Source organism: Chiloscyllium punctatum, chromosome 32, assembly GCF_047496795.1.
Source record: "Chiloscyllium punctatum isolate Juve2018m chromosome 32, sChiPun1.3, whole genome shotgun sequence".
Lineage (NCBI taxonomy): Eukaryota > Metazoa > Chordata > Chondrichthyes > Orectolobiformes > Hemiscylliidae > Chiloscyllium > Chiloscyllium punctatum.
In genome coordinates, this window is record NC_092770.1 from 12,089,755 (window position 1) to 12,102,753 (window position 12,999).

Sequence of the window (12,999 nt, forward strand, 5' to 3'; positions counted from 1 at the left end):
GAAAGATTTTACCAGATGAAATGGAAATGAAATAACTCTTCAGAGACCAGCGTTCGATCACCAATCATCCTTCATTCATGGTCATTGACAAGAGCACTGCCTCTCACTGAGTCAGGCATTCAGAATTCTATTATCCCTGATATTCTTCCTTTTATTGATTCAGGTCACTCTAATTGGACCAAGTTAAAAATCACACAAACACCAGGTTATAGTACAAAAGGTTGAATTGGAAGCATACTAGCTTTCGGAGCGATGCTCCTTCATCAGGTGATGTGGAGGGCTCGATCGTAACACAGAATTTATAGCAAAAATTTGCACTGTGATGTAACTGAAATTATACATTGAAGAATTGATTGTCTGTTAAGCCTTTCATCTGTTAGAATACAGTGATAGTTTCACTTCTTTCATGTGTGAATCACAAAACCCTTTTTTTAAAGTTACATTCTCGGGTTAGCTGTTAACAATGGTGATAGCTAGACAATATGTTGAAGGTGTTAGCCCCCTGTGTTCTCTGTCTATGACCTGATGTTTAGATTGTTATCTCACTTTTCAGATTAGAGTCAGAGTTTTACATAAATTCATGCAGTTTTTGAGCTCAAAGTTCTACATGAATGTATGCAGTTTTTGAGCAAAGTGCAATGTAACCCTGCAAGTACAAATTCACCACACAAAATATATGTGTGTATGTGGGTCTTTGTCTGTCTGTGTGTGTGTGTGTGTGTGTCTGTCTGGGGTGGGGGTTGTGAGTGTGAGAATGTGTGTGTGTGCGTGTAGTGAGTGCAGAGTGTCTTAAGTCTGTGAGGGGGTGCATGTGTGAGTGTGGGAGTGTGTGTGTCTATAAGGGTGTGTGTGAGTGTCTGTGTGCGCGTCTGTGTGTACCTGTGTCCGTGTGTGTGTGCGTGTGTGTAGGAATATCTGTGTGTGTGTAGTGCAATGGTGATCACCTGTCACATTACAGGTGGCTAACACCTTCAACATATTGTCTAGCTATCACCATTGTTAACAGCTAACCCGAGAATGAAACTAATTTACACATGAAAGAAGTGAAACTATCACTGTATTCTAACAGATGAAAGGCTTAACAGACAATCAATTTTTCAATGTATAATTTCAGTTACATCACAGTGCAAATTTTTGCGATAAATTCTGTGTTACGATCGAGCCCTCCACAATCACCTGATGAAGGAGCATCGCTCCGAAAGCTAGTGTGCTTCCAATTAAACCTGTTGGACTATAACCTGGTGCTGTGTGATTTTTAACTTTGTACACCCCAGTCCAACACCGGCATCTCCAAATCATGACTAATTAGACCAGATTAACAGCCCCAATCAGCGAACGTATATTCGAGAAGGTTCAGTGGGATGACTTTGTTATAACTATTACAGGAAACAGAAATTATGGCCTGAATTTTCCTTTGGTCAGGTAGTCATTGTTCCAAAGTAGATGCAAGTAGTGCCTGGGGAACCTGTAGAATTCTCATTGTGCCACAGTCCGAAGGAATTGCTCAGGAAATAGAGGATTTTGTTGGCGATGCCCTGACATCTGGAGCCCTCAAGGTCTCCATTTGATTTGGAAAGTTTGGAGGTTTCTGATAAAATTAAGTAAAATAGTTACTCAAGAGAAGTTGGACCATTATAGACATGGTCGAACTCATGCATAACTATTCAACAGCACCACACTTACTTCACATTAGCGGCCCACAACCACACTTGTCCAGACCCCTTACACTCTCCAGGACCTGACCCTCCTGGAGACCAGACCAGACTCCAGCCCCTGACCTTGACATAATCTGACTCCCAACCCTCTTCCCCACTGCCAGATCTCACCTGAAAATTCCAAAGGACCCAACTTCTTTCACTCAGCCTAACTTACACTGAACACTGAATCACTTACCTTTCTCATTTTGCATTCCTACCCTGCTGGCACCCTACATATCTGACTCATTACTCCCTATCCATCTGGCAACCTACCCTCATCTTAACCTCACACTTGCCTTATGCACTTTCTGTTTGGCAGCAGCCGTCAAAGTGGCTCTGGGACATTTACATTTTCAGAATATATCTAGAAAGAGGACGTGGTTTGCATTCTCTGGCCGGTTCTTTGCCTGTGAAAGAACTTTTATAATGGATGTACAGCTCTGCATTTCTCAAGCAGCCCTGATTGGAATCTAGTCAGGATTCTTTTATAAATGACAAGTTAGAGTAACAATCTGTGAGAGACTGCCACTCAGACTACCTAGCCTGACATTCTTAATGCAAATTCAATTGCAAGAGTTGGAGAAGAGAACACGGCTTCAAAGTTAAGTGGTCAAGGTTTTCAAGTTGAGAAGGTTCTGTTGTCGGAACTTTGGTGGGTCGCTACAAGTTCTCTGGACAGGCAACAAAACAACAATGCAAAGTGGCTGAAAGATGAAAGACTTAAGCTAAATTTGTTTAATATTACATTCCTTGAAACTTCAATCCTGTTGCTATAAATTCTGTATCTTACGATTCTACTCCACATGATGAAGGGGCGGTGCTCTGAATTTTCTGGACAGGCAACAAGACAACAATACAAGGTGCTGGATTAGTTGTGCTGGAAGAGCACAGCAGTTCAGGCAGCATCCAATGAGCAGCGAAATCGACGTTTCGGGCAAAGCAGAGGCTAATAGCCAGTTTCGGTACCCATGGGGATGACCTCAACTGGGACTGTGGGTTCATGTCACATCACAGGTGACCTCTCACAGACTTATACTCCATTACACTCACACAAATACACACACTCTCTCACAGTCACTCACACTCCCACACATACAACCATATGCACGCACTCACTTGGTCTCCCCTGCACACACATATACATATAAGTTTGTGCAGTGAATTTGTACTTGCAGAATTACATTTCATTTTGCTCAAAAACTGCATAAATCCATGTAATATTCCATAACTCCCACTTTAGAAATAGTATCAGTCTGACCTAACACTGGAACACAGACAGACTTCACACCTTCAATGCATTATCTGAGCTGAGATTGCACCTATTGTTAAAAGCTATCTTGAGAGTGTAATTTTAAAATGTTCTGGGATTTACATATGAAGGAACTGAAACTAACATGATCACTCTAAAAGATGAAAGACTTAAGCTAAATTTGTTTGATATTACATTCCATGACACTTCAGTCCTGTTGCTAGAAATTCTGTGTCTTATGATTCTATTCCACAACCACCTGATGAAGGGGAGGTGCTCCAAAAGCTAATGCTTCCAATTAAACCTGTTAGACTATAACCTGGTGATTTTTAAACCTTGCCCACCCCAGTCCAACATCGGCACCTCCACATCATGGCTACAAATTTTGAATACCTTTAAACATTCATAATAAGGAGAAGAATCACTCCTATGTATTGACATGGAAATGTACCAATAAGTTGAAGGACTTCTGTTCAAATATTTTTTACTGTAAGTCACACATGCTCAAGCATTCTTAAACACTTTGTCGTGTATGAAATGATATATTGTAAAACAACTTGGTATTGGTCCTTGCTCTATTAATTTTCAAATATGTACTAAAAATGCTGGCATGTCAAATTGCAAGTCTGGGCTGTCACAGAGTTGTGTTTGTCTACTCTAAGGTAGCTGTGCAACGTGTAATTACTTGTACATCCAATAATCATGAATATAAATTTAGTTATAGTGACATTGCAGCTGCAATTTCAATCAACTAATTCATCTAATTATCCTTGAGATACATGTCCATAATTGAACCCTAAAAATGAAATTTCTTTGACTTTGATGAGATGAAGAGTTTTAAACTATTAAGATCTTGTCAATATCATTAGCATTACTCCCTGCTTTTCTCTCAGTTGCTAATGAATTGCATCAAATATCCAAAGACTCTGCAATGAAAGGAATATAGTTGTCAAATATTGCACTAAATTACCTATTGTCATGATTCTTACAACTCTTAAACACTGAGGAGAGACCATCACATGCAAAACTATCTTAAATTGCAATCATGGCAATGTAAGCACCAACCTTAAACACTTCACAAGAATCAAATTGTGTAGAGAGGATTATTTTGTTGGACTTGGATTTTTAAGAAGTAGAAGTAACATGCATTGGGATGGCTCAGTGGTTAGCACTGCTGCCTCACAATGCCCGGGACCTGGGTTCGAGTCCCACCTTCAGCGACTGTCTGTTTGGAGTTTGCACATTCTCCCCGTGTTTGCATGGGTTTCCTCCGGGTGCTCCGGTTTCCTCCCACAATCCAAAGATGTGCAGAGCAGGTGAATTGGCCATGCTAAATTGCCCATAGTGTTAGGTGTGTTAGTCAGCAGTAAATATAATGTGGGGAATTGGTCTGGGTGGGTTACTCTTCAGGTTGTCAGTGTGAACTTGATGGGCCTGTTTCCATACTGTAGGGAATCTAATGTAATTATATTAGGCATTGCTAGTAAGATCAGTATTTGATCCTAAGGTGGAATGGCCATGTCTAATTGCCTTTGAAATATTCCAGTTATCCTTTTTTTTGACTTACTGCATTCTGATAATATAACTGAATAGCTTGCTCAGTCACTCCAGAGGTCAATTAAGAGGCCAATTCACCACAGTAGGGTTGGACTAGAGTTCCATGGAGGCCATACTCAGTAACGACCCTGGGCTTGTTTCACTAAAGCTCATCAATGAACTCGCCTGGTTGTTCAAGCAGGCTTTAAGTGGTTAGTTTGATTAGGACCATCTCTTCATTTGAAGACCTTTTGAATTCAATTGTAAATTGTCATGTTAGGATATAAAATCATATCCTTTGGATTATTACTCCATTAACATCAGTCCTTGTTAAATTCTGATCTTTATGCAATCTGTATCTGATTACTGCAAAATGATACCTCAACATTAGACCATCTGGAACTTAGTGGCAACTGATGGCTGTTAATTACTTGATGTAGGATTCCTAATAACAAATATTATATTTCCAACTGTTAATATACCTTCTTTTATCATTAATATGAACACAGTTATTGAAATATTCAAATTTCCTGCTCTATTTCCTGAATGAAAAGCAAGCATTTGGCCTAAATGGTGAATGACCATGTTATTAAAGCTGGTCAGCAAAGGTTAATGAAGGTGAGCTGATACTGTTTGCATCAAATAAGCAGTTAAAAAAGCTAAAAGACTCATTTATTGATATAGAAGTTACAATCAGAGGGATGTGAGTGTCACTGGTTTGGCCTACATTTATTGTCTATCTCTAACAGAGGACAGTTAAGAGTCAACCACATTCCTGTGGGTCTGGAGTCACATGGAAACCAGACCAGGTACGGATGGCAGTTTTCTTCCTTAAAGTATGTTAGTGAACCAGATGGGGTTTTTCTGACACATGACAATGGATTCATAATCATCATTAGACAATTAATTACAGTTTTTTAATTGAATTAAAATTTTATCATCTGCCATGGCAGAATTTGAACCCAGGTCCCCTGAACATTAGCTGGGTCTCTGTGCATCCATTCCAGTCTGAAATCCAAGTGAAAACAACTGAATTGTTGCAAGTTCCTACATTTAGTTATTTTAACCAACCTGTATGAACACAGTATGACACAGCCCCAGGGCAGTTGGGAATCGAGCCTGGACTTCTGGCCCAGAGGCAGGGAATACCATCACTGTGCTGGAGGACCCAAAGCTTGTGCTCTTCTGCTGATTATCTTGCTGTTAAAGTCTATGAAAAAGTTGTCCCTTGTTGAGTGAAGTAGCTGAGGTTTTAATAGCATGCTAACTTCATAATTACGTTAAACATCCACACTGGCCAAGAAGATAATTATAGGTTTGCTAATCATCAAATTTCTCTATTGTGTAACAAAGACTTCAAATTTCAAATTTATTTTTAACATGAAGTTTGCTTATACTTGACTTCTTTCATAATCCATTCAATAATTTTTTTTGCTATCTAAAATCTGAAATTAATTGTGAAGGATATCAAATGTGTTTAACTTACTGTCTGTGACTACTGCGATTGCCTGATTACACTGCTTGTTGACACCACTGCTGTTGCATGTCAAGACATTTCCTTGACTTGGTGCCAGGTTGAAACTCCTGTCAAGAAAGGGCAACATTATGCCACCCAGATGTCTAGATCATTGTGTGCATTCCACGAGGTCAGTGATGAGAGCAGTAATTTTACAACCACAAAATCCGGCCAAGATGAGAGGGAAGTTACTCAGATAAAATGATTTGAAGGTTATTCATGTTGCCCATAGTATGGAATTTTAGTGCCTAAACACTTAATGAACTTGTTTAAATTTCTTACCCCCTATTTTTAGCAAAAATGTTAACCCACCAGTTTCTCTCAACATCTTTTAAGGCCATGGCTTTTAGAGAGATTGGCAGGAAGGGTAATTTGTTAATTAAAGTGAAAAAGAAAAGTGAAAAGTTAAGATGTTAATTTTAATCTCAGCTTCGAAGCACCAATTAAAATGGCCCAGGTTACTTTTCATCTTGAGCTGCATACAACTGACAGGTTTTGATATGGACCTGCTCTCCTGTAGAAGCTGAAATGCCACTCACCCACAGTCAGTAAGGTCAATTTTAAGAAATGCATGTTAGATCTCAGTGACAATATCTGGACCTAACTTTGTTTAAACCAGGCAGTCTGAGAAAAGAATGGCATTGAGTTTTCAGTCAGGCCAAACGATTAGCGAAAAGGATTGGGTCATACAATCCCTAAAGTGCAGATAGAGGCTATTCGGCCCACTGAGTCTGCACTGACCTTCCAAAGAGTATCCCCCGCTGTCCTCAGAACTCCACATTTACCATAGTGAACTCACCCACAATGAACAGCATGGGGCAATTTAGCATAGCCAAACGTCTTAACCTGCACATATTTGGACTGTGGGAGGATACTGTTGCACCCAGAGGAAACCCACACAGACACACAGATAACATGCAAACTCTACCAAGGCAGTCACTCAAAGCTGAAAATGAACCCAGGTTCCTAACGCTGTGAGCAGCAGTGCTAACCACTGTGACCTTTCACTGGACTTGAAACATGAACTCTGCTTTCCCTCCACAGATGCTGCCAGACCTGCTGAGTTTCTCCAGCAATTTCTATTTTTGTTTCAGATTTCCAGCATTTGCAGTTCTTTGTTTCATACTTTGGTTTTCTTTAATTTGCACCTTTAAACTTTCTTCAGTGCTTGTCTAGGCCCTTCAAGGGAAGTTCATCCCTTAATAGCCACACACCTGCCCTGCTAGCTGACATAATAGTGATATTGTGATCATGATCACAAGCCAGTAACCTGCTCTGCCACTTACTAGCTGTGGGAAGATAACTTTTCAGCCACACAATTTTACATCCCTTTTGACTCATATCCCACCTATGTGGTTCAATGGCTGACAGGCTTAATGACTGGGAGTTAAAATCCAAGCCAAAGTCACTCCCACACAATTAAAACAAGGGACGAAATCTGGAGTGTTGACATTCTATGTTCGTAGTTCACAACATTAATGATTATAAACTTTATTCTAGCAACAAAGATAAATACAGAAGCCTTATCCATGATGTTAATTTCCTGTATAAATATCACATCCTGTAACAGCACATTGTAACTCAAAAATGGCTTGTGTGTTTGTGGCATCTTTTAGTTGCTGCAAGTATTGTATGTGAAAATCGCTATAAAGCTGAGTTGGAATTTCAACTACTTCATTTCAGTGAATCTGTAATGTATTTAAATATATTCTCAATTGGTTTCCAAAGCTTCATCTTGACAGAAGATTCTTGTGCCGAACATTTCCTCATGAAATGTATATCAGTTAAAAATGTGGGACTGTGAAACACAATATTCATCCATCAGCGTCTGTTTTGGATTATAAATTACAATTACTCAAAAAGAACACCATTGTTTACAATGAAAATCATTTTGCATAGTATATTCACAATAAACACGTGTCAATAATCATTCAACTCCATTGTCAAAAGCACTTTTGTGATGAAGACGGTGCATACCTGCTTCCAAACGTACTGTTCAGCTGTTTTATAGGTTGTATTGAAGCCAGTTCTAATTAAGGAGCAGAAATGGCAGGGAGATTTCTGCATATTTTTCGAATGTCCATTCATAATTCCACAGTGCGTTGAACATGTAATCTAGCCATAGCTACTCATTCATATCTATACTACAATGATACATATAAATAATGCTGATGTGACTTTGATATTATTAAAAGGGGTAAAGCAAAGATATCAGACTAGAAGAAGCATATCATGAGAGAGATCTTATATGTAATTAGAGACAGTTGTATTTAATAAGCTGCAAAGTAGAAAGATATAGTTCATCAGGAATGGAAGAACCTCACTTAGAGGTAAGAAGCCAACAGCCTTTGGGACTGTGTATATGTAGATATCCACAGCTCATGGATAATAAAACTCAGTATCTGGGTGTGCGAGTAGGGGTATTAACTTCAAACGTATAATACTGTATGGTGGCAGCTGGAGATACAACTGAAAAGGAAAGACTCCTGAGCAGAGCAGTACCTCAGAAAATGGCAAAAAAGAACAGTAGAAGGCGAGTCTCTGAAGACCAGGGAAAGAAATCTCAGAATGCTTTGGAATAGATCATGCAGAGTGGAAACACTCTGAAGGTTTGGAGGAATTACCCATGACAACCTTGAAGTCAAGTCAGGAACCAGCAATACTATGGAGAGCAAAATCCCAGAGAGCAAACCCTTTCAATCATAAGAAGGGAAAACACAAGTGCTTACCTAGGTGAGTAATTCACAGTAGTCCATAGGGATGGCAGCTCCAACAGACATGTTACCATTACTACAGTTATTAAATAACACAGACAGCCCAAAATGATGCCAGAGGTGGGTGCCCTGGAAGAAGGAGTTCAGTGCTACAGATCCCCAGTAAACCTGTTCAGGGTTTCAAGTGAACGAGCAGTACCATCAAGTTGGTACATTGTTCTATCCTGTAGATCTTTAAAATTAGTGGTATTCTGATAAAGCAAAGCATCAACAAAAGTACTTCAGAGTAAGATGTATTGAATAAAACATTAAACATGTACTTTAGCCCCAAAAGAAATATAGTTCTGAAATGGGCAAGATATAATCAGCAATCTCAGTCTTTGGAATAATCAATACAAGTGAGTTTTGAGAAGATTTGTAGCTCAAGTTGAGGTTCTGGATGTAGGTTTGTTTGCTGAGCTGGAAAGTTCATTTCCAGAAGTTACTAGGTAACATCTTCAGTGGGCCTCATGGGGAAGAACTGTACATGATTCCTGCCTTTTATTTATATGTTTGGGTTTCTTTGGATTGGTGATGTCATTTCCTGTTCTTTTTCTCAGAGAGTGGTAGACGGAGTCTAACTCGATGTGTTTGTTGATAGCGTTCTGGTTGGAATGCCATGCTTCTAGTAATTCTCATGCATGTCTCTGTTTAGCTTGTCCTAAGATGGATGTTTTGTCCCAATTGAAGTGGTGTCCTTTCTTATCTGTATGTAAAGATACAAGTGAGAAAGGGTCATGTGGCTTTGTGGCTAGTTGGTGTTCATGTATCCTGGTGGCTAGTGTTCTGCCTGTTTGTCCAATGTAGTGTTTGTTGCAGTCAATTACAATCAATACAAGTATTTTTAAGGCAATTCATATCATCTAGCAGGATGTTGTGGCTTTTTGAAAGACAAAAGAATTAAAAACCGTGCAGTAGAAGTTCTCAGACTTTCTTTAATCTAAGGAGAATTTAACATTTGAACAGCTGATCCAATTTGCTATGCCAGTAGAAGTCAAAGCTGAAAACCTGGCAGAACTGTGAGGAGACATCAGGGTTGGATGAGTGACATGGTTGGATTGTTAGGTTTTCATTTGGCATCATTTTTACAAGCTAGTTTATGCTGCCCATCAATTATTTTTCAACTTAAGAAAATACAAATCAAGTTAATCCTGTCTGTCCTCAAAGTGCTGAAAAGGTGGGAATCATAATTATCAGTTAAATTAAGTTGTACGAGGTGCAAAACAGAGCCACGAGCCCAATAGGTGGCACTGATCGCTAGAAGTGTGGTCAGCTGGGCGATACCGAAAATTAGCCACACCTTCCTCTCCTCAAAAACAAAGCAAAACATCTTTAAAAAGTGAATTTCCACATAAATTGAAATCAAACTACAAGGAAAATGTTCAAAACATTTCATCTGCTGTCCTAATAGGTACTGATGAATACTGTGTTATTAAGTAAATATGCTTGTAAACATCTCAGTCTATTATAATACTTCAGAGGTCGGAGAGGTAAATATAACCTCTCAAGAACCATGAGAAGGTAAAACAAATGGGAAACTGACACAGCACAAAGCAGAGGTCACAGACTAGACACAGACTATAAACTCCTTCAATGTTAAAAGTAGGACCGAAAATCTGGTTAAGGGATAGGAAGTCAGAAATCATACTGATCAGAGAAAAAAGATCAACCCAGATCTTATAATGTCAGAATGCCAGAGGAGAAACAGGAAAGGCATTAATCCCACTCAAGTGAAGAAGTGAGATTGAGTATGATGATCAAACACTGTGAGACAGTCATACATCAAATTCTGTATAGAAAATTAAAACATTCCAGTTACAGCACTATCACCATAGTGTTAACGTCATACAAAACAGATTAGGACATCCGGACAGTGTTCTAGCCCATCTCAACCTGTGACATTCAGACATCAGGCAGGTAGATTTGGTGATAATTGTGATTAAGATAAGAATGATATTAATGATTACAAAGACAATGTATGTAAGCTAAAGTCAATTATTGGAATAATGTAGACCAAGCGGAGAGAAACTTTCAGGGTGAGGTCAAATAATCACACGTGCAAATGATGATATAATATCTGACATCAGAAAGTAAGAGGATTGTTGAGAAGAAATTAAACTAGAGGTATCATGTAAAGAGCCAGTTTATAGACACTGTACTGAACAGTTGTAATGAGCAACCTCTAATGTCCAGGGACATACTACATCAGGAGTGGAAGAGTCTTTCTTCGAGGTAAAGTTGTCATAGTCTGACCAGACGATAGAGATGATCTCTTATTAGAGAGAGACAATTAATGATGCTTTAACCTGAGGGTCATCATGTCTCAGATGAGGGGAGAAGCTGATCATAAGAAATAGGAGCAGGATTTGGGCTTTGTGTTTGCTCTGCCATTCGATCATGGCTGATATGTATCTCAACCCCCCACTCTCCTGCCTTCTCCCCACAACCCTTGATCCTCTTACCAATCAAGAACTTATCTATCTGTGTCTTAAGTACACCCAATGACAGCCTCCACAGGTTGAGGAGGAGAGTCCTTCATTATAGCTTCAGCTGGTGTGTGGATTTAACCCACATTGTTGGCATCAATTTGCATTACAAACCAGCCAACAATACAGAGTGATGCTAGCAGCGTGGGTTTAATTCTCGCAGCATGGGTTTAATTCTCATACCAGCTGAGATGACCAGGAAGGTATCTGCTTCACAACATCTCCCCTCACCTGAGGTGTAGTGACTTCTCGATCTGAAGGATACGGTTCAAATCCCACTCACTCTAGAGGCGGTCATAGCATCCCTTAACATGGTTGATTTTGAAATATCTAAACCAACACCAGTTGCCTCTTTAACGAGACAGCAGCCCTATGGGACTATGGAGACTTGGACATCAAGTGCCAGTGGCCTTGGGGACAATGAACTCCAGACACACACAGCCCAAGGATACCAAAGACCAGTATCTAGGTGTAGCAGTGTTTGCTAAAAAGCACATGATAAAAATTGTTTACTAGTTGACTGGATAATGCAACCTAATTTAAATTAAACTGTAAGAAGTGAATTCTAATTCCAAAAACAATGTTAAACACTTTAACATGCCCATCATTTTCTGACAACGCTTAGTGCATTCTGTTTTATAAAGTAATCAATTTCCACAACTGGAATATGCTGATGTGAAGAATTTTTTATTAAGGTTTGTAAAAAGTCCTAGGACTAAAAAATCATTGAGTCTATGTCTTAACCATTCAATGGTACTAAAGCATTGTTACTGAAATGTTGAATAATTAAATCTGCAATGATGTGAACCCTAGCATGACTATCCTGAATGAGATGTTGTCCATAGAGTTAGGAGTCACTATAGAAACAGTATTTACTTTCCTAGTTTATAGTAGAAAAATGTTGGCATGAATTTTAGAGAACAGAGATATTGCAGTAAATGAATACTGACAAAATAGAACAGAAATAAGATCCACAAGTCTTATAATAAGATGTTCCATAACATTGCACAGGTCTGATGTCTGGATATTAGATTGTGTAAAAGGGGGAATAAAATGTTGATTAAAATAAATATCTCAAATTTTCTTCTTGAGATTATTTCCTTTGATAAACTAACATTTATGTAAGTCTTTAACATAGGAAATGAGTTAGAGGAATAAAAATGTTTAGTATAAGAGAAGGCCAGTGCCATACGGGTCTTCAGATCTGCTCATCCATTCAACAAAATCATGGCTCATCACCAACTTCAATTCATTTTCTCATGGAATTTTGACATTCCTTCATTCTCTTAGAGTCTAACTATCTCTCAAACTCAGTCATGAAATGTATTCAACAACAAATAAACTATAAACCTGTGGAGTAAAGAATTCTGAAGGATTCACAATTATGAGTGGAGAAATTTCTCCTTGACTCATATATAAATTATTGACCACTTAATCCTAAAGCTCTGCCGAGTACTACATCTTCCAGTCCAATACAGACAAAACTCAATTGTCCGAACGACGTGGGTGGGCACTATTCTGATTGGATAATTGATTATTTGGTTAATTGATTTCTTCTGGGGCTCGGAGTTTTCTGTGAAGTCTGCTCCCCGTTAAGGAGATGAGGCAGCAGCACACTCAGCCCCACCCCAGCGAGACTCCGCCCCACCCCCAACCCCACCCCATACCGTCAGCCCCCACTCCTCCCTCCAAACCTCTTCCACCCCGACAGTGTCCACGCCCCAACACCATCTGCCCCACCCTGCACCCCAGCCCACCCCCA